This window comes from Manacus vitellinus, unplaced genomic scaffold (assembly GCF_001715985.3).
Source record: "Manacus vitellinus isolate BGI_N305 unplaced genomic scaffold, ASM171598v3 scaffold_11_pilon, whole genome shotgun sequence".
Lineage (NCBI taxonomy): Eukaryota > Metazoa > Chordata > Aves > Passeriformes > Pipridae > Manacus > Manacus vitellinus.
Window position 1 is genome coordinate 7,993,749 of NW_021938895.1, and position 23,934 is coordinate 8,017,682.

General features: G+C 37.9%; 1 protein-coding gene across 2 annotated transcripts in view; it reads right to left on the minus strand.

Moving 5' to 3' along the window:
• Positions 1–23,934, minus strand: part of VSNL1 (visinin like 1) — a 90,241-nt gene that overhangs the window by 65,172 nt on the left and 1,135 nt on the right. The window lies entirely within an intron of this gene.

A 23,934-nucleotide genomic window follows, 5' to 3' on the forward strand; every position in this document is an offset into this window, starting at 1 on the left:
ACTGCTCTTTGAAATCACTGATAGATAATATAGACAAGTCTCACAAACTTTTCTTCCTGGAAAAATGTAAGTATTTTTACAGATGATAGAGCTGCTAGCAAGGTTATATATTGAGGGGAAAAAAGAATGCATTCATTAATATTGATAGAAATTGCAAAATGAGTAAAAAGGACAAAGCAAAAGGAATGCTGGCTGTCTCAGAGGAGACTCTATGTCCCCAGTACAGGAACCTCATTATTATTTCATGATCTTAATGGCAAGCCTCTGAGCTTTGCGTATGTCCTTCATAACTAAAAATTAATTACAAACACAATCCAGTAAATCTTCGCAATGCAGCAATTGAAAGCCATTAGCAATTTCTTTTAGTTTTCACTTCATTTCTACAGTACAATAGTTCTGCAAAAGAGCAAGGTAAAACATACAACTTTCTATGAGTCTCAAATATGAATCACAGCATATGGTCTTTCTGTTAAAAGATAAGCCAGAGGGAGGCAGGAAGGGAGAAAGCCTCTCATGCTAAAGGACTTCACAGTTTTATCATTTCATACATTAAAAATAATTGGAACAATTTCTTCCAACTGTTTTTCAATGAGGGCTCTATTGGAATAAATTTTTATAAAAACTGGCTGTTGCCATGCCATCACAAAACTGATAAATCGCTCAGCTGAATCTGTGTGTGTGCACACATGCCTTTTTTTTTTTTGTAATATAATAAAAGGTATTTAAAAAAAAAAGAAAAGAGCGACATACAGTCTAAATTTTGGTAGCATTTATCACGGCCAAGAATAATAAAATCTATACTGAAGAAAGGGGAGAAAACTGAAGAGACCTATACAATCCACCACTACATCATCCATGAGAACTTCAGTGCCTCATCCTGCAAAGGACAACAGGCAAGGTACACAAGTCTATTGTGTACTGGGCTTTTTTGATTTAAAGAGATTCCTGCTTTTCAGATCACTTTCTAAAATGATTGTTTATCTAGAACACATCTCAGGAATTATATTTTTGCTGTTGACAAAAAAAAAAAAGTAAGCAACATTTTTGATTTGGATATCAGTGCATGAAGAACTCCTTCAGCAAAGTACATGGAAAGCTGTTACAAAGGAATAGCTCTGGGACAGGCCATAGCAATACACTGGACAAAATCATTGGACAAAAAAAAAAGACAACGATGATGCAGATAAACATATGAAAGAAAACAAATGAAAGCTATATAAGGATTTAAATTGTTAAGAAATTCACAAAAAATACTTCTGAATTCCTTCAGTTTATCAACTACCAGGAAAAAGCAATTGATAGAGGTTGCTAAGCCCAGACAAGCTGACTCAGAAATCTTTTCAAAGGTCTCAAAATTGCAAATCTAAAATATCAGCCTGCAGTTCCATTAAATTGTCTAGGAAAATAAAATTTTGTTCTGATTCACTATCTACCTTTGTTAGATAAGGACCCCCTCGGGAAACTATTTTAGAACACCTAGCAAGAAAAAGACATTATTGTAGGCTATGTATCCTGGAAAGCATGACATATAGCTCTAATTCTCAAGGGGCAGGATGTTTTTCCCTAACTTAGGGCTGTCTGTCATTGAGTTGACCACGGGAATAGTTCAGGTCTATGGAAGCAAACTACAAAGGTGCTGGATAAAAAAGGAAAAGTAAGCATAAAAAGATGTATTCATTTTAAAGCAGAGTTGCACTTGCAGAAACAGCCCTGAGGCTCTTCTTGAAGCCAATCAGGGAGGATGTCCCCAAAATGAGGAGGGAATTGTTGGAGGTAACAGGCAAGGACAGAGAGCCTGGACAGCCTTCACACAGCTGTGCCTTTTGCAGCAACTGCTGCTCCCAGGTGACAAGATACAGCAGTGGGTGAAATATTTTTATTCCCAACCATGATACTAAGCAGCTGTAACTGCACTGGCAGCTACCCTGGACTATTTAAGTCCATAGAATCTGGAAAGCTAGAAATATAAAACACTGCCTTCCTTGGCATTACCTCATGATTACTTCACTCATCACTGGAGAATGTGGAGGCAAAAAGGTTTAAGATAAAAATGGTTGTTGCTCTCTCTAATGATTCCAGAGTCTGAGAGTGACTTTGGGGATGATATAATCTCCTTCATATTCCTTATACTTCTGCAATAAGGTGCAAAAATTAAACTGCTGCTAACAAAGAACAAAAATATCCTAATGACAAATAGAAAAATATCCTTTCTATATAATCAAACACCCTCTTCACCACTGAATTGCACCCACAGCTTTTTTAACAGCAAAACAGACATCTCCAGATAGCGATTCAGCAAGTAGATCTAAGACACTTCTCCTAGGATGGGATGAGTCATACTTTGGAGGTGCTGTTCTCTCTCCATTGACTCTCCAGACTGTCATGTCTAATAATCACTGATTAAATTAGCTTTCCTGAATTTGTCTGATCCCTTTTTGGCCACATTTATATCTTGGTCTCCACAACATCCTGTGGAAATCAGTTTCATAATTTAATTAAATGTTATACAATAATTTCATTGGTGACCCTCTTTCTTGCACTGTGAGAAACAGTGACTATTTCTTATTCACCTGCTCCTCATCAGGCATGAAACAGCCAGACCCTTTCTAGCCTGTGCTCCACGTTTCTAAACAATTTTACTCCCTTTTTCTAGGCTTTTTACAAATTTACTAATTCTGTATCATACAAGTGACTATAATTACAGATACAATGCTCCACATGCTTATACAATATGTTTCTACTGTCCTAGTACTTCCTAGCCATTTAAACTGCTATTTGACATGAACAGGTAATTTCAGAGATCTGTCCTTATTAATGCCCAGTTCCTCTCCTGATTTCTACTAGTTAAACTATAGTCATCAACATACTTTGTCCCACAGACATTACCTTCCTCCTTTTGCCAACAAATTCACCCGATATTTTATCTTCCCAATATTCAGTATTACATAATCACACTGCAGCAATTTATACTCTGATTTAAGTCCAACCATTACAAGTAACCTCAAATCATACACAAACCTTTTCACTTCACTAGTCAACTCCACAAGTCATTTATCAATACATTTTATCTCTTCCCCCTGTATCCATAAATCATAAAAATGTGAAATAACTGTTTTTATGTCTACTATCTTTCACCATATTATGGGTATAGAAGTACTACAAATTACTTAGAAAATTCAAAACTATACAGAAGATGGCTTAAATACATTGTTATCATTAAAGGCTAAAAACCTGACTAAATATTTCAGAGTCTTGTATTTTAACAGCCTAGGAAGAAGTGCCATGATCATTTAGGACAGAAATAGTACAGTTTCACACACAAATTCCTGGTTCATCTCCAATCTTTCTTACTGAGTAAGAGTACAGTTTTTGGATAAGGCACCTGGTCTTGATTCAAAGCTTGAAAACAACAGACAATCTACCAGGTCTGTAGTTGGATCAGGCCCTACTTACGCTAAGTGCTGCATTGGTAGAGCTGTTAATTCTCTCTGGTGTGACAACACAGGAGAAAAGTTAAAGGAAATTAAGGCTGCACCTTAGAAATAAGCTAAACAGTGAAATAAAATATAATAATAACAAAAAATCCCCAAGTCCCCTGAACCCAACATCACGAAACAAAGTAATGTTAAAAACTATTGTGGCACTTGCCAGGAGTTTGGAACATCTACTAAATCAAATCAGAGGACGTAATATAAGAACTGTTGCCTGCCAGAAGGCAAAGAACTCTTTGAGCTGGTTATACTTGTAGCACTTTTTTTTTTTTCTTTTTTTTTTTTTCCCCTGAACTACTCCCAAAAGACTCAGCATAAAAAGAACCTGTTACAGAATGCCCTCTGGAAGTGAACAAGACTCCAAATGATGGCCTTCTGGTAGCGATATTTTTCCATCTCCAAGACAAAAGAGAATACAGAACACATGGTATTCAGGATATCTGCTTTTTCATGGTGGAAAAAATCCCTTTATCTTTGCTGATCAGAGCAGCACTGTTACTGAGGCCAAGTAAAAAGGGAGGGGAGAGAGTGTGTGTCAAGAAACAGACTCAAGAGAAAGTCTTGAGAGAAAGTCTTTTTTCTTACTTATAAAAAAATCTGTATTATTTTTTGTGGGAAAATGTGCATATCACGGAATGGAAAAATGCAGATTTCAAGGCAAGTGGTATAAGGAGCGAGCTTTACAAAGACATGTAAGTGCTTCTATAGGTCTGGACTACTGGCTACTGTAGATTTGACTAATTGCCTTGTTTCATTTCTCTTCAAGGAAGTCAAGGTGATGTTCAGTATAAATCAAGCATCTCTCTGGCAGTTTGAGTGCTCTTAAGAAATCTCGCCAGGTTCCTAAATAGCTATGCAAATCTCATCTCAAGTATTTAGTTGCTGCATTCCCTGCTCAAAATGCAACTTAAACTCTGTCACCTTTACTTCTAAGCATATGACACCAGTATACAAAGCAGGCCAGACACTGAACTTCATAATGCTGGCCTGTGCATCCACGCCTTGTCCTACATGGTACCACTTCTTAACATTCTGAAGGTCCCAATTTCTCACACACTGCCACTGTGAAACATTCAGGTTGGCATTTGATTCTTCATAAAAATGAAGAACTGTGAGTGCCAAGCTGTGAGCGCACGATAACAGAGCAGGGTATGGAATGTGCCTGAACAGCCCAGTGAAATGGCTACAGTGTTGCTGAGAAACAACATCACATATATAGACACACACACACACAGAAAAAATATAGGCCAAGCTGGTTTTATTATGTAGACATGCTTAGCATTAAGAATGCCTACACAGTATTACCATGGCTCTGCTGTTAGACAGACAAAGGTAACAGCAAATTGATTGTAAATCTCAGGACCACATTGTCACTGTTCTTCTTCCTTGTCCAATCTTTTCCTGTACTTTTGGCTCCCTGGCAGCACACTTGCCAAGCCAGTCCCATCACATCTGTACCAGCTCAGCCTGACTCTTTCTCCAACTTTCCTTCCCTCCTTCCTTCCTCCCTACCTGGTTCTTATTCCCTACCCACTGCCAACTCTCATCACTCTAGTGTTTTATCTGTACTTTGACTTTTCCTTTTCGGTCTTTTCATCAGCAAAAGCAGTGAGAGCAGCAATGTTCACAGCCTGCAATGTGGATGCACAAGGGAAAAAAACAGAAGCAGGCTTGTTTAAGCTGCAGAGGAGTTCATCTGGGCAACATCTTATCGACATTTAAACAGTCTTGGCATCTTCAGGCACAAAGATAACCACTCCCAAAGAGCGGAGAGTGATGGATGCTCAGGCTGCCAAGAGGGCTGTCAGCATCTCTCAGAGAGGCAGCAGTCCAGTGGCAGGACTCAGCATGTTTAAATGATGCTGCACATCATACAATATTGGAGAGCGTTTTATATTAAAAAACAGGTTGTAAAGTCTAAGTGAATTATGCAGCTTATAATTATGTTGTGTAAAGCATAAACAACCCAAGGCAGCCATCAAAGAAATACCATGATTTACAGGTGGCAGGTGCAGATGCATGGGGGAAGGCCAGACTAATACAAATGCTTCTCTCACATGTGGGCAAACGTGGGGTTTGAAGATGTAAGTGTACTCCTCTGGTACCCAAAATCACCACAGACTGCTCAGAGGAGACAAGACTCATGGGGAAAGCCTCAGGTTTCTCAGTAGAGGCTTAAACTGAGGTTGTTTGTTTTTCCCAGAACAAATGCAGAAACAAACCTGACTGTTGCTGCCAGTCTGCCCCTGATAAAAGGATAAAATGAAAAAGGCATTGGGGTCAGAGATGTCACTAGCATTTGTACTTTCTCTTTTAAAAACTAGCTATGATTCCCAAGGAAACCTTCTCAGAACATCTAGGAAAAACTTTTTTTAAGGTTAAGAGGAGCATTGAATTTATTCCTCTGCTCTGCTTGCCGTATATATCTGTTTCCAAAAAAAAAAAAGAAAAAAAAATTAAAAAAAAGGAGAAAAAAAAATCTTGGACCTGACAGGCATGGGAAAGACCTGAGGAGCTGCAATCTCCCAAACAACCAAACAATTACCATCTTGAAGTTTCCATTAAATTAGTCCTTGCCACCAAATAAAGTCATTTGACAGTCTGATTATTCTTCACTGATGTCATACTTTCACCCTATTACAGTATCGGTGCTCCAAACTTTCTTAAAAACAATTTTTCTTTAACTTGAAAGGAGCTACATTGATTTATGACTCCAAGAACATGGCCAGAATCCAGAAAACCACCCAACAGCCAGTTTTTAACTTAATCTGTTCCATAAAGAAACTGAATTAAAATGTTTTTATTATTATTAATGATTACAGTAAATAACAAAAATGTCACAATTTTTAAAACTGTCATACAACCAGAAACAACAGAAAACTAAGGAATTGTACTATTAATGTCAAACCATTTGAAATTATTGCAAAGAAAACCAAGATAAGACTCTTCCCTAACGCAGCATCCACAAATCATGCACAGAACAGGGAAGTTATTATAGTCAGTGGCAGGGAACTTGATTAATCCAGGCTAATTCTACCTGGGTGGTAGCCATTAGCAATTGGATATCTAATCTAAACTAGTCATCAAGGCTCCAATGCTCAACGGAGAGAAACAGGGACCCAATTCACCAAGAGGCAATTCATCCCATACTAAAACTATATATACAAGGTAAGTGGGATTAATTGCTCTCTGGAAATATCTACTCTTGTCTGACTAACAAAAAAGCCTACTCAATTAGACTAAACATTTAACTCCTAGACAGCTAGAATAGTATGAAAAAAAAATGTCTACTCCCAGAGCTCAGATGGAGCTGACTCTCCCAGGACAACTGTGCTTCAAGCACATCCAAACTGTGCTTCAAGCCTCGGCACAACCTGCGTGGTGAAGCCCAGTGAGGAGGCAGTGGACCTTTGCTGAACTTGTGGAACAAAATACCAGCTTGACGTTACAGCAACCCCTGCAGAAACTCTTCCCAAGAAATTGTCTTTCAACACAGCCAGTTACCAACCTGTTCAAACAGCAGATTTACTAATGAAAATCACAGTTTTATGATCTCTGACTTCTCTGAACATCTTCATATATTCATTCAGTTAACAAGCTTCTTTTGGATGAAAAATGGGGACTACGTTAACTTAATTATTTTTAAAGGTATTTTTGATACTTTGAGAGGTTAGTACTACTGTTGACACTTCCATGGGGAATGGCTTAGTATTACCAAGGCTCCAACCCTTGGTAATTAATCTACAGGAAAGAACACAAAACATTTTTACAGTATTGTATTTCTATAATTCTATAAACTAGTTTTGTATACGTGTATTAGTAAAAGTTAACTTTAGAAAATAGCATCTATCTGGTGGTACACAAAGAACTGGTTATAACATCTCTACTGCATCTACAATGCTTAGTTTGAAGCACCCAGAGATAGGTAGGTATCCTGAAAGTCTTACTTCTCCAAACAGCACAGGTCATTTTGACATTTTTTAAGAGGACTAATTTACCAGGCATCTAAGCACAGTGTAAATTAATTAAATGGGTTGAAGCAAATCCAGTCACAACCAAGGGTCCCATGTTACTCTCTTTACTTCGGGTCTCATTACATGTTTCTCTAGATTCTTGTTTTTCTTAAAGAATTGTCCTCTGAATATAGAACTGGCATGCAATCATTTCTAACTTCAGCCATACTTAAGCTTCTTTGATTTGCTTTCAACCATGACATATACTCACTTTGTCCTTGCTTTTGTTCTCTAAAGCAGTTTATAAAACTTGAAAAAAGGACTGCTTTGTATAATATGGAAAATAACTGTGCTGTAAGGAACAATACCAAGGCTGAAAAGCCTAAAATTAGACCTGTAAGCTTTGCTTTCATTGGCAGTGATGTGTGAACATTCATATTGTCCCAATCCCACATTCTACCTCTTCTATTCTTGCTAAACACACTACTTTCTGAAAAACACTGAAGTTTAAAATTAGCAAACATGTACAATTCAAGGGTATACTGACCTTGGTGAGGGGCTATTTGGATCACCTTTAGGCTTTAAAAGTGAATTACAAGATCAGCTATTTTCAAAAGAAACGAAGAAAAAGCATTTGCAGAACAAAAAGCTGAATGTCTCTGAAACGGTGCCTGGAATAATCTTGTAATTTCTAGGTCGCTCTTTTTTTTCCCTCCTAAGAAAACTCAAATGCAAATCAAGCAGCTGTATTTTTCTACTCTGAAAGCAAGCTAGTGAGGAGATATGCAGTGTATAAAGTCACTGGTGCTGGGCAACATGGGACCAACAGGGATAATTTAGTCATAACAGGTTAGCATCTATGATGTACCCATTCCCTTCTCAGCTATACTCATTCTGTTCCTACTACAGTCAACAGGGGGAATAAATAAGAGCAAAATGTATTCAAAAGGTCAAACTTCACGGATTTTCAACTGAAGAAAGACAGAGAGGCTAAAGTGAAACTAATGCTTGCTACTGCCTTGAAGATAATTCAAGCAGTTGCTAGTGTAGTGTTTATTTTGAGTGTCTCCTCATGGAATTTCAGGATAAAATATGAGATTGGCAGTGAGCCTGAAGGGGGTATAGTCAGAGCAGTCCAATTTCAACAGACTATCAAGATGAACTGTTGGGAGTTATTTTACAGGTTTATGGCTATAGCTCACTCTGAAGCACAGTGTTATTAATATTTGTAGAGCACTATGATATAAATAGCAATACTACATCCACCACCTAGACACCTGCAGTATGCTCTGACAGAGCACTTTTTAGATAACCAAATACCATTAAATGCACCACAAATGCCATACTTGAGATAGGATATTAGATACAGATGTAACGCAACAGTTATTTACCCATCAAAAATGCTGATGTGGACCTGTAATGCAGCACTAACATTAGCAGCCTTAGGCACTAAGTCAGGGGTGATTTTCTGTCAGAAAACAGAACTAATTCTAGCACTGTTACAGCTAACAAGGAGCCAAATAGTTTCCTGGGAGTTAGGACCAGGAAAAGCCTAGATAAAACTGGTCCTGAACTCTATTCATTGTTTCCCACTGGAAAATCTGTGGCCATAAAAAGTAATGTTTTCAAAGTAAGACAAAGAGCAGCTGGAGAATACTATTTATTTCATCACACTGATCTTGTCAGTATTTCCTAATGTTTCCTACACCCTGGAAATAGCGTAGGTTGTCCTTCAAGCTTCACTTACCAAGCAGCAAACTCCACGGGTCACATGGTGGCATTTCAGACAATGTTGAGCTTTTGGAAAAAGAACTGAGGCTGATTGCACCACTGAGACAAAATGGAAATGTGAACCACCAATTGGCTCATGAGAGGGTTGTCATGGCATGGAAACCCTGGGAAAGGTAAATACACCTTTCTCTGGATCAGGAAGTTTTGTCCTAGTTCCAACCTCAGGATGAGGTAATTTCTTCCTGGGACAGCCCTTCTTTTGTGCCTAATAAAGCCAGGTAATTGCCTCCTGGATTTTGTGGGTAAGAACACGATGTGCAGTAAGACCATTTATGGAGCTGTGGTTTCAGTCTCAGGCTCAGCTTTCTATTCCTACATATAGAGAACTGCTTTTACTGCCTTGGTAACTGGTATTTTTCAAGTTTCTGTAATTCTTTCAAACACTTGTAACGATTCAATCACTACGAACATGTCAATACTTGAATAATAGTTCAAATTAAAATTGGCAGTGGATATAACTACAAAAGGTATTCCTGAGAATTTCAAGGTGATAACATTCTCATTCCTTTTTTACTCTTCAGGAAAGTATCTTATTCATACAGTTATGTTTCCAGTGAATTCCCTACACTTAGAGTATTTATACACAGAAATGTTTTGGAATAGCTTTTCTCAAAAAACATAAAGTAGTATTCCTCTTTGCTATTCTTTTTGTTACAAAAATGTGAGCTCTCATTTTACACAGAATCACAGAATTTGGGTTGGAAGGGACCTTACAGATCATCCAGTTCCAACCCCCCTGCCATGGGCAGGGACACCTTCCACTAGACCAGGTTGCTCAAAGCCCTATCCAAACTTAAAACTTCCTGGTATGTGGCATCCACAACTTCTCTGGGCAATCCATTACAGTGTCTCACCATGTTCAGAGTGAAAAATGTCTTCCTAACACGTAGTCTAAGCCTGCCTTCTTTCAGTTTAAAGCCAGTACCCCTTGTCCTATCACTCCAGGCCCTCCTAAAAACTCCCTTTTTGATACTGGAAGACTGCTACAAGGTCTCCCTAGAGCTTTACACATACAAGGTGTAAGATCCATGGACCTATATACTAACAGAAATACATTTAATATTATTTATTAATTATGATAATGGATCATCAATAGTAGACTTTCTTACTGTGAGAGCGGTGAAGCACTGAAACAAGTTGCCCAGAGAAGCTGTGGATGTCCCACCCTTAGAGGAGTTCAAGACCAGGCCAGATGGGGCTTTGGGTAACATGGTCCAGTGGAAAGGTCCATTCCAACCCAAATGATTCTATGATTTTATTGTAAGTGCACTGGAAGGAGATTTATCACATAAAAAATCAAAACTGTTAAAGATTCTACAGTGAGCTGTAGAATCCTTTTTAAAATATTTAAATTAAATTAAATTAAATTTACTTTAAAAGAATTCCCACAGATCTCTAAATCCCCACACAGGCACACTTGTGCTGAATAGTTTATAAAATTTATATACTCCATACTATACCATATGGAGGTTCTACACAGAGGCAGGAGGTAGATTTGTAAATTCCTTCATGAATAATGTAGCTAAATATCAGTTAGGCTCTCCAGAAGACAATTTACAGAGCAGAAGTAATGGCACAATATCCTGAGTCTGTGTCAACCAGACAAGTAAGAAACTTTTCCTCCAAGGTTCACACAGACCTCAGGGAAATGCAAAGTTAAACTTGTGACCTGGGCATAACTCATGTGGGATGTTTGTTTCCTAGGAAAAAATGGGTTATCATTCAAGCTGTCTGTGCTGTCTTCAGGTTTTTATTCTCTTGGAGTATCTTCATGGTAGGTGCCAGTTGTCACCAAACTGCTGGTTGCTGAGGTGAGTTGTGCACTGGGCTCCCGAACTGCCCCAGCTCCTGGCTTGTCCCTGGGATGGCTCTTCCCAAAGCCCAAGGCAGACCCTGATGCTAGCTGGGTGTGCCCACACCAGATGCAGAAGCAGGACCTCAGCACCATCCTCTGTGCTTCACTTCACACCACCCACTCCCCAGCCAAGGAAATATTTATTTCAGTCCAAAGCAGTCTGACATAACACAGCAGAAGCACAAAAGATTATTACCTGACACAAAACCAGAAGAAATCACCTGATAACTTCAGAGAAAAAACTGACAGGTTGAGTAAGCTTCATGCTAGTGAATATATTCCTCTCATAATCTTCTTTTTGAACAGCTTCTTCATCTGCTCACCCAGGAAGGGCTGCTTGCTGCTTCTCGCCAGCCATATTCTGCCTTTCCACTACTTGTGTCTTGTTTTCATTTTGGTTGAGTTGAAGACAGATATGGAGAAATCCTTGCAGGAGCGGCAGAGAGCAGGGAGCTGCCTGGGAGGGGAGGCAGGATGATCGTGTCCTCCCTGCTTGTTCATCTGCTCCCCTGGGAACAAGTTATACTGCAGTGGCACATTAAGGCATTTGCTGACAGAAAAAATAAGTGAAGTATCAAGTGACTGAGCCCTTTCAGCTAGCCATGGGATGCAGGGCTGTTCCATCCAAAACAAAGTCCCACTACAGCTAAAGCATACCTTTAAATTTTTCATTTAGAGGGATAAAAAGTCCCATTGAACAGTCTGAAGCTACAGAAGCGGAATAAAATTGGCAAGTTCTTTTGTTTAAAAGTAACCAGACTCTTGACGTTCTACTTTTAGAATACACACCTAATCTGGAAAGTTTGCTGTAAGATCTCCTGAGTCTTGGTGTGCTAAAAAAAAATTGTGCAACTAGCTCTTACATATGACAGATTTTCTTCTTTTGTCTTCCACAATGTGGACTTGGCTGACAGCACTTAATAACAACTTAATGGAGCCTGAATTGACTTATATCCAGAGTGACTGGTGCAACTGACTCCACTTTTGAATATTTTGCCATAATAATAAATGTGAAGTAATGATCAGCTTGCATCATTGGCCAAAGAAATAACAGATTTTTCAAAGGAAAAACAGGGAGCACACAACTTCTGGACCATTCCACATAAAATACATACTTTTTGTTTTCTTCTGCTCTAGTACTTTAAAAAACCCTACTTTTACCAGGTCTTGGTCTTTACATTGTCACACGCATTCCCCTCTGAAACAAGCAAGAACAGATAACAGCCACTCCTGCCAACTCTTACTGCGGTGACAAGTCTCAGGTACAACCCAGAGATTAGCAGAATGCTAATGAACTGGTTATGCCTGTTCACTGCATTGTACTGAGAAATCTTCACATTTCTGTTCATTCACAGTCAAAACAATTTCCAGGTAATGCTTCATATGTCCAAGGGGTAAAGCTACAAAGCCGGTCTAAAGTGAAATTTGGCTGTACATCAGCGGAGAGCTCTACCATTTACCTGTATGGTATAAAGCACACAGGTCACTTTCATGCCTCTTTTTAAAGGATAACTTCATATCCAAATGAAAAACTGGTCTGACCTTAATTTTTCAGAGTACTTTGACAACTCTGTGAGGATGGGCAATGAGTATGCTGACACCTGTATTTTATTATGCAAAAGCCTAAGAAGGAAAAATATGTCAAGGACTCTGGCTAAACTATTAATTAAAACTGATGCAAGAATTGTATGTAAATGCAATATAATGATCCAGTTAATCCAATGTAATTAAAACCCAGAGATAACAGAGACATGCGCCTCCTCACTATATACTTAAAGAGACCAATCCATGCTCTGCAGCCCACTCCTCATCAGTTTTAGTCCAAGTGAACCATCATTATCACAACACCACCTGACAGATTTCAGCAGCAAAACTTGAGAGACATATAAATACCTGATTATTTTCACTTTATAAATATTCCAAAACTAGACTGGTGGTGATACTAATGACTTAAATTTAAGCTATACAATAATTATTACTTTTAGTTCATTAATAATTTCATTTAATTTTTAGTTCATCAACTACACACAAGCACTGCTTCTGTAAGAATTTATCAGGTTAGCCAATATTACTAAACTGCACTGTTTAGCTTCCTACCAAGTACCTTAAAGAGCCAAGAAGAAAGACAAGCCGAAGGAAGAAGTCACAGTCAGACAGTGATAACAACTCTGTACTGGTCCCATTGCATCATGGGAGGATGACTACACAGTGATTTTAATCTGACATAATCCAGTTCTGCTGCCAAAAAAGGTTATACTCTCCAAAGAATCATATTCATTAACGGAAATAACTCCTTGCCTAATGCCTTGTGTATATCCTAGGATTTGTATGGCCACGTGCAAGGCAAGATAAGAAAAAAATTGTCATGCCACTCCACCCAGAAAAGAAAGTAAGGGTCATTTGTGTGAGCTAAACCATAAAGAAATAGTGAAGGGTAATAGGAAAGTGAGGGAACAGGGAAAGCTTCCCCTTCCAGCAGATATGACCACAGAGCCCTGCCAGGAAAGGTCAGGTTGGGCTGGATGGAGAGCTCAGCTCAAGTTGGTGCCAACGTTCGTCTTCCCGCTGTCAGGAATGTAGATCATCTGGTGCTGGGGTAATCAGACATCATGTTTCACTCGATACAGACCAGTGTCATACAAAACGTCCAGTGGGACACTGCTTACATCCAAATTTCTAGGTCTGCATCTTCATTCTTTTAAAACCCCAGATGAGGTCACTTCACCAGCAGTTCTGATAGTATTTGTCTCACTGACAGATGCAGAAGACAATCATCAATCAGTGATACCCAAATTGCATGAGCAACTCTTCTGAGGAACAGATTGGTCTTTACTGATGTACAGGACCGAAATACTTGCAGCTTAGAGGGGAAAAATTTACACAATTGCCAAATGTTTTTCTACCTTGACCTGTAACAACCAAAAAATTTTCAAAGTTTTGTCCAGCCTCTTTCAATTTATGCAAACTGAGCTCCTCCCATTACAGGACCTTCATTACAGCACTGTGATCAAGCACATATATAACACAGGGTCTACAATTCACTGTGAGAATCAGAGTTTTGGATTCCATCCTCTGCTTTGCCATTAATTGTCTAAAAGCTTCTGGACAAGGTATGTTTCTGTCTTCTGCATGATCATGTAATACAATGTGAATGAAATCATGTTAAGTTCTATAAATTTGCCAACACTGTAGTTGTTATATCCCATTCAAAACTGACATCAGCAGTGAAAAAGTACTTGGCATATCTGTATTTAATACAAATGCAAAACAAGTAACTTGTCACATAAATTCTTCAAAATCAGGGCTCCAAACAGGTTTTTACTTCAGAAAAGCAGGATTTTTAAAAGCAGCTGTTCAGTCATAAGATCAATGAATCATATGATGAGAGAACATATAAAGTCTTATGCAAATACTTCAAATTTTATTTTTCAGTCCTTCTCCTCACTTAGTTTCATGTAGCAAATGCCTCTCGATGAGCAAATTCCCCTGCACCCACACAGAGCTCACTGCCAGAGAGAGCCTGCACTGGGGGTGTTTCTCTGGTCATTTTTAGGACTTACTTGTATGTGACTCAAAACCATCTCCATTCTCCTTCCTCTTCTCCAACAGCAACATCTATCACCCATCTGACACACAACATAAGAAAAGTTATCACAGTGATAATAGTTATTGGCATCTCAGTAAGGCTCCCCCTGAGCACATAACTCAAATGCTTCTGCCCTAGCACAGTTCTGATACATCTTGTCTATCATTATATCCAAAGAGCCAGCTCAGAGAAAAGTGGCAACAATCCACTGGATTCATCACTAAATTGGATGTTTACTGCAAATTCAAACTTTCCCTTCAAAGTTTTCTCATAACAGCTAAAAACCCATGAGAAGTGGTGAATCTGCTAGTAATTCTCACATTAATCACCCTTTTTGTGAGAGACTGTCCACTACTCAGTCTTTCCTAGATGTTGACATCTTTGCCTTCTGCTAACTTCAAATGCTATCCTACTCTTTTTCCTCACTCCCCCCCTCCTTCTTGATTCATTTAGAATGAATCTTCCTAGCACTGAAATCCTCACAGATCTTATCCTGCCTACATCTCTGACATGATTCATGATCACAACTTCTCCTTTTCCCCGAGTCTCATCTCCCTAAGGCTATAAGCTTGCTGAACACTTACACCTACATTTCTAGTCAACCCAGTGTGTTCAAAGCAACAGATTTCCCCATGTATTTAAATCTAATCACTCACAGAAGTGTTTTCATGGTTCAGGATGTACTTTGCACAATGCAAATCCACTCCCTGATCCAATTTTTTTCCCAGCAGGGATCAGATCAGCACACAGAATGAGTCCTTACACGTGTATGGCCTTGGACTTTGGCCCAGCTACTTCAGGATAGGACTGATTCAGAAATCTCCACATTTAACTCTATGGGAATTTTTAATAATGAAGCACCATCAAGCCATCCTTCCATGTGTTCCTAAAGATTTTCCAAGGTCAGTACTTGTAAATGATGCTGCTAATGCCCACTGATGGCATACACTTTTTCTCACTGTACAACCACATCTAACTCACTTTTACTGTAATTTGAATTTTTGAAGTATGGCAAATTATCATAGCATAGTTGAGATGGTGACTTTGTCCCTATAACTTGTGTGAATTTGCTACCTTTGTGGGGTTTTTTTGTTTATTCTCACAGATTCAATGTTTATAGAAGAGCACCTCATTAGTCAAGTGTCCAGAGTGACACCACAAACTTTGTTCATGCAGAACAAACAAAAAAAATTTCTGCAGAATTCTTGAAAGTATTTTCAAAGGAAAACAGAAGTACAAGGCTGACATGGCTACAAGCTGCTGTGTAGGCCTTACTAGAATTGGGAATCTCCTAAATTACTGAGTGACAAAATGCAGCGCTGCAGAAATAAGGGAATATGTTAGTTGTCTCACACAGCTTTGGATGTTGAAGTCCTTCTGAATATATCAATGCTGTCAACAGTAAATAGTTGGGTTTCCTGGGCAATACTGAGAATTACAGTCTCCAGTTATCTCAGTTACATATAACACCAGAACAACCTTGAACGCTTCGTGAACTCTTTCTTTTATCTGGAGATGGGCTGACATTGATATATTGTTATTGGTCGTCACTAATACACTCCTGTTAGCAACAGGGAGATGCAAGCAGCTGAAATGAGTCACATATTGCAAGACCTTGCAATTTATATGGAAGAAAGTGCAATTTTAAAAATATCTCTGTCTCCTCAGCCGTCTGTGCAATGCAAGACACCCACTAAAACTCAAGTCATAGTCAGACACAGTTAATTTTCATATATTTGAAGCACATGAAGTTACAGCATTAATTTTTTTATTTTTAATTAACTAGCTGTATTTCACCAACATTAAATCAGCAATACAAAGTAATGATAGGACTGTTTGATGCTGAAATAAAAATTACTCTAGTATTTGATATTTACCATGGATTTCTCATGCAACAATTCAGAACCTTGTTATACTGTTTTCATTTATTTATAGTTGCACATTATAAAAAAATCTATATTCGATTACAAGTACTTGAAGCAGGTAATAATGTAAAATAATGTATCCCACAAATAATAGCAAATAAGTAGCAAACAGTTCTCTAGCTCATTCTCCTGTAAAGAAGGCAAATTGCTTCGTTTGTAGAACTTGCATTAATAGGTTTTGTTAAGGTAATTGACAATGTAGATGTTACGGCATTAGGTGATAACATACCAATAGAAGAACATTTTATAACAGTATGTAGATATAAAAAGCATAGAGTATGTTATGCTAAATTGTTGTAACATTTTCAGTCCCCTGTGTTGAATCTTCATACCCCAACATTCCACAACCCAGAAGGAAAAAAATATATATATAAACAGGCTGTGTTTCTACTATGCAGATTTACAAGAACATCTCGGGCCTTGCACTACAATACAGAATTAAGGCACCGAAGAGAGCAATTCCACAGACAAAGCTGACAGACACACAGAAAGAACACAGCTGTATTCAACATCTGTTCACATTGTACTGTGATTGCCTACAGACCTCTCTTTGAAAATACCAGACACCTGGTATATATCTAGATATATCTGGATACAAATCCAGCTGTTTAGGACATATTTTAGGGTGTATCTACACTACAGCCCAACAGCTGGAGAAGAGTGTGCCTCAGCCAGCTTCAAACTCACTGGCTTCACCACTGCAAACAGTCCCACCAGGGCCAAGCAGAACGTGGTGTAACCTGCTCAAGGGCAGGATGAAGACCTGATGGTATCAGCCATGCTAAGCACTGCACTGCTATGTCTGGCTTGCTGCAGGTACATCGTATATTGGGTTTAGAGCTAGCCTGATTATGTCAGCATACTTCTTTCACAACCTAGTGACTGCAGTATGAATGTATCCTAATTAGCTTTGCAGGAGACAAACTCAGTTGCTGCTATGGATTGGTTCAAAGTCACTCCATGAAATCCCTGAACTTGCACTTTATCTTTCTGCACAGGTTGTAGGTATATCTTACATGTTGTTACAATTTTAATAAAAACATTTACCCTTATAGCACAGTACATACAGCTGCACTTTCTGGAACATATAAAAAGGCCAGATCTCGTTTGATAAAGTTCACAGTTTAAAAAGCAAACACAAAACCACAGTTAAAATGCAAGACGAAGGAGGCATCCACCATGGTGAAACAAGCACAGCCAGGTATTGTCAAGGAGAGGGAGACTCTAAGGCAACAGGAGACCTATGGAGCATAATCAAAGATGACGGGAAGCAGAGCCAGAGAGAGAGGAAAAAAGGGATCAGTAAAAGCTAAGAATGACATAAAACATGAGGCAGAGTTAGTACATGCTGATACTTCAGGATTACATTCTCATATAACAGAGTGGGAAGCCTGATTGAGTAATGTTCACCTCTCAAACCACATAGAAACAAGTATTACTTACAGATCTGTGTTCCAGTAGCACCTCTTTGTGGTAGACACTTTAGAAAAACATAAAAGCATCATAACCCCTTCCAACCCTCCTATCTTCCCAAACAGGAATTAAAACAAACAGCCATTGAACTAAAGAGTTGAGCACTCACTCAGTATGGGGGGCAACTCTTGTAAACAAAACTTGTTAATGAAGAATGATAAAGGCTATTTTGTGATCTTCTTACCATACCTGAGGAGAAAAATGGATCCTTAGAAGCTACTTCTCTTAAACACTTTGGCATTTCAGTAATACAGCTGTATTGTTAGAATTTCACTGACAGAGGGAGGCAAGTGTATTTTATATACTTTTATGTGTATGGGAAAGACAGTTTGTGATTATTTGACACTCTTTATGTAAGGATACATGACATAAAAGTTTTAACAAGGTAAAACATTCTGACTTCAAGGCCAAAAAGCATACCAGTCTTCTAAATTTTCCCATTCTACATGGATGTCAAGGACCAGATTTCAAGTCCACTGGAGTACATTGTAGAGCATTCTTTAACCTTACAATGTGGTTGATGTGACCTATCCAAGTAAGAGGCAAAAAACCCCAAAAACCCCAGGTGAAAAACACAGGTCATACTTTGTTAGACATTTGAAGATACAGTTTGGTTTGCCAAAATTGCCAGTATAATCAGATGCATCAAACTAAAATTCCTTTTCAGGCTATCATCCTTTCAAATTGAATGCCTTCTATGCCATTCAAAACAGGCATTTCAAGACCATTCCTTAATGTTGGTACGCCTTTGTATCATCTGAAAAGAATGTATATTTAAAAGGAAAAATGGTTGCTTAAAAAAATGCAGTATATATTCTGTTGTAATGAAAGAACATCGGGTATGTTGATAAATTGACTGGATATGTGTTATATATTAAGAATATTTGCACAAATAACTTTTTGCATCATTATTCATTATATAAGCTGATTTTACTTTCAGTGCTAAGACCTTGTAAAAATGTTCACTTTCACTAACCTGCAAATCAATTTTTTCTCTACATATACCAACTTCTACTAAAAAATAAAAGCATTTTAATTCTAACTAATAATATCTCAAATTTCATTCTCTAAGGGTCTTCAGTTACTTTGTACTTCTAAATATAGCAGATAACAGCACAGAGAAATATGCTGTATTGTAAGAGCCTTTATAAACAAGATTTTCTAATTTTAGAAGACTCCATTCTGAATAAAGTCTAATTAAACCACATATTCTCTCCAATGCAGTCCACAAAAAGGATAATATTCAGCTCCACTTGCTGCTATTTGATTCCATCTTACAGTGAATGATTTAATATCTGCTTTTGAGTAAAAATGTTTTCTATGAAGTGGAACACTAATCTTTCATTAAAAAAAATAAATTCCAGTAACATACTGCCTTTGTGAAATTATTTTTATATATTCAAATCAAATCATAGGTACTTTACACACACTTGGCTCAACAGTTGACCTATTTAAGATTAATATTCTTTCAACTACTTTGGGGATTGATTGGTTCAAGAACTCTTAATGAAGACCAGAACGAAGACATGAGGCATATGTTTTAACACTAAGGATAATTAATTACTGAAAAAGCTTAGAGAGAACCGAGATAAATTTCCCATTTCCTATAGTCTTTAAATCAAGACAGATTTTAAAAAAAAAAAAAATGCGTTTCATGAATAGGAGTCTGGATAGAGGAGTCACCAAGTCAAATGCTATGGACTCTGCTAGACACGCTTAAAATGTTCACTATTCTCCCTTGTAGAGTTAGGCATTTATGAATCTAAAAGCTTTTTTCCCCAGAATACAACTTCCTATTTAGCTACAAGTTAAAACTAATTAAAATTAATTTTCATCATAAGATTTAGAGCCTTATATTTATTAGTCTAAAAGCTCTGTAAATTACTGTCACAGTTTTCTTCCTGAGTATACATTTCAACTTGTACAGTCAAAGTTTGAACAACCAAGGTAATCTCATCAGTTTTTATTATACTGGTTGATTCAACTCACTGGGAGTTAAAATTATACTATATTTTTATACTTAACTATGGTATGAAAATACCTTGATAGGATCACAAAAAAAAAATTCAACGCCACTTATAAATCTTATGATTATGGATCTCAGTTTTTACATATTTTCATAAATGAACTTTGAGAAAGTCTAAGTTAGTGAACAAGAAATAGATTAAATGATTCTTTCTGGTATTTAGTAGTGTTGAATAAAAACAATTATGGTTTTCTGAAATCATCGATTATTTAAAATTAAATCTTCTTTAAGCCAAAAGTAATTAAAGGTTCATTTTAACTAAAAATGTTAGTATCTCATATATATATAATAGTGTAAAAGGTATAAAAATCACCATCACAGTTTGTTTTTTTCCTGCACATCAGTTCAGTCTCTTGTAATGCTGATTATGTAGATAATCTTCCTCAAATGGCTTTGTGATGATAAAATGATTCTAAAATTCTTTATCTTCCTAGTAGGAAATTATTTTACTATAATTATCTTAAAAGATACACTTGGTCACCTCAACTTATCACTTCCCATTACTTCAAAATTCATATGTTGTTGACAAACTCAAGAATGTAGCAATCTCTTGCTTTTTCAAAACAGTGAAACTGGGATGCACTCTTAAATTCTTACAGTCTGGGATTGAAAATGTGAGTCCATGGGGTTTATTTCAGGGGAAAAAAATCTTAAATAATATCTGTAATGCTTATTCCTTTGTCTTTGATATCATAATTTTAGAATACATCATGCTTAGATGCAGTTGTCCTCTCACTCCCAATGAGCACTGCTTATTTCAATTAGCTATGGTTTTACAAGTTATTTTACAAAGCATATTCTGTTCCTTAACCTCCTCAGGAGAATAATCACAAAGAAAAACAGCTTGATATTTGTATAAACACATCAGTGAAATTGACTGTCAAGTGATTTTTATCTTTTCCTCTCCTTCAACTGCCTCCTTGAAACTACTTACTTTTTACAACTTTAAGCTACGAGACCATCTCTAATAATCTGTCTTAATTTCCTACATGTGTATTACTGTCCTTTGAGTCACATTCACACCCAAATGTGGAAAAGCTCTTGAAAGGAGAGATCCTGTGGAAAACATCCACACAGCTTAAAAAAAAATAAAATTGAAAACAATACATATGTATTCTTAGCAATTTATAACTTAAAAAGTAATATGGATTTGTAGCACTACCCCAAGATTTTGTATTCCATGAAAAAGTATCCTTTCTATCATCTGCTTCGTTATCTTTGAAAAGGTTTATAGCTATTACTCTCAGAACAACAGTATAAAATTCACAAGATAAGATTCTCTCTTTCTATGAAAAAAGACAAGGATTGGAGCTGAGGTAAGAAAGAGCCGCCCTGCGATGGGAGCCCATCTGGATCCTCACATCTCACAGCACTGCATATGCTCAGAGCCTCCCCTATTCGTGCCGAATTCCTGCACCACACAACACTTGCAGCGGTGTCATGTAGGGAAGCTGTAGAGTAACTCAGGGTCTTTCCCAATAAAGAAACAAACAGTGAAGGGGATAATTGGTGAGGAGGAAAGTGATCTAAAGATGCAATGAAAGCACAGAGAAAGAAGAAACAAAATTACGCTCCAGAAGAAGAAAGAAAAAGGCCGAGGATTGTAGAGAATGGCAAAAGGTATGCAAATGCAGGTAATGGGGACCCACAAGAAAATGGGGACAGATGAAATGGTCTAAGTTCATTAGAGTGAAGTCTGAGTCAGAATTAGGCATGAGGAATAATGCAGGAAGATCACACAGTTGCTTTTCTCTACTAAAGACAAAATTAAAGCAAAGCGCAAAATCCACGGGCAATCAAAACCACTTGGAGACAAGCTTCTTTATAGACTACTTTAACGACAAAGGGTTTTTAGCCCCAATCCACAGCGGCAAAACAATATGTATTAAAAACAAAAGGATGATGATCAGTGTTGACAATATTTAACATCACAGACGAGAAGCGCAGTTGCTCAGGGTAAGTGCTATGTGCTTCAATTCCGAGTACTTAAAGAACAAATTTGTCTACCATATTTTAATTTTTCTAACTCTGATTTTAATTAGTGTACATTGCTGTTTGATTCACAATTAGAGGATGAACCAGCACTATTTGACCAATTAACAAAAAATTCTGAAAATCCAAGGGAATCTGCAAAACTAACACCTGAGCGTGAGGGACAGATATAATACAAAAAAAACTTAGGAATGCATAATGAAGGCATAACATTAGAATTCCAAAACTGAAAAAGAGAACCAGAACAACAGCATGAAATGTAAACAATTTTGGAATCATCTACAACAAAGTTCATCACACTCATGTGTTAAAAGAATCTCTATTCTTAGATTTAGATCCCTCCTACAGCTATATTGAGTGTATAGATGGAAAGAAAAGTCAAGAGGCCTCTACTACCCCAACACACTGAAAAGAGCAGAAATGGAGACACAGCAGCACGGTGCTGCAGCCCTCGAGCAGGACTGTGCTGCAGGCACACCAGGACCTCCCATGCCCCAGACGTGCTGCAGTCAGCAGGATGTCACACCCTGGGACACATGCAATGCCTTTTCCAAACAGTACCAAAGCCAGATTAATTTCACTGCTTCCATCCTACTCAGCCAGCCTGATTCCTTCTCTCTGCTCTGCCCTACTCTCACCCCCTACATCCTGGTTAGACTTCACCTTATTCTCGGCAGAGCATAATTTTCCTTCTGGCTGGTGCTGTGGTGTGGGACCCACAGCAGTGGAGACATCTTTGGCTTTGCTCTGTGGTTGTGAGTTACATAACACTGTGATACTCCCAAGTAGATGTTGCTTGACAGAACAGCTGATGTGCTGGCAATAGGTGGACGTTCCAGAACAAGAACCATGTTGAAAAATCAGTGGTGCAATTCTGTGTGCAGACATACCTTTGTATGGGGCAAAACTGGGCAACCAGAAAACTGATTAAATATTGCAGCTCTATGTCATAAAAGTTTGTGGATAAATAACAAGATAAGGATTCAGTCCTTAATGAAAAGGCAGGAATAATACATAACGAAGATGAAGAACATGTTTCCTTAGTTTTCCTTGACATCAACATTAGCCCAGACTACTTCTTGCTTTGTTAGAATGGAGCAAAACGTAATTAAAGTTTTAATTAGAATTGATCGCAGTCCACAAACGTGAAATGTATTGTGCTGTTCGAACACTGTACTGGAAGATCTCTCAAGTAAACTGATGTTCTTGAATGAACTATGTTCTTTAAAAAGGAAAGGTATTCTGTCAAGCAATAGGGTAGTAGTGAAAACTAATGACTCTGAAAATGTGTCACAGAAACAAATACTAGTAAGCATGTGTTCTGAAAGGGCCAGTGATTATGTATTTTACAAAGACCGAGCTTCCTCACACTTATTTTTCTCTGTGATTAATCTGTTCCATATCATATTCCAGTTATAAAATAGGTACAGCTTTTTATTCTTCATAAAGAGGCGGTGATACCTCTGAGATCTACTTTCCAATGCACGAAGGAAGAGAATGCCTATCCACTAGTAACAAAATATTGCTAAAAATATTTTGCCATCAGAATTGCTGGGAGAAGTACCGGTATCTCTTAAACCCATCTGTTACATTAACATCTTCCGTACAAGAACACGGAATTTATTCATACATTTGGCCTTTTGGTAATTGGCCAAGCCTCTAATGTCCAACTAATTACCTATCAATTTTAATGAAAAAGGCTGCTGTTTTCATCACCCCGTTATCTGCAAGTTTCCTTGTCAGCCGAAAAACCTGGTGGTGCAGGTAACCCCCCCTCCCTTCCCGGTCTTGCTGCACCGCTCCGGGCGGTGCGGGATTTCGGAGCGCAGTTCCTCCGCAGCG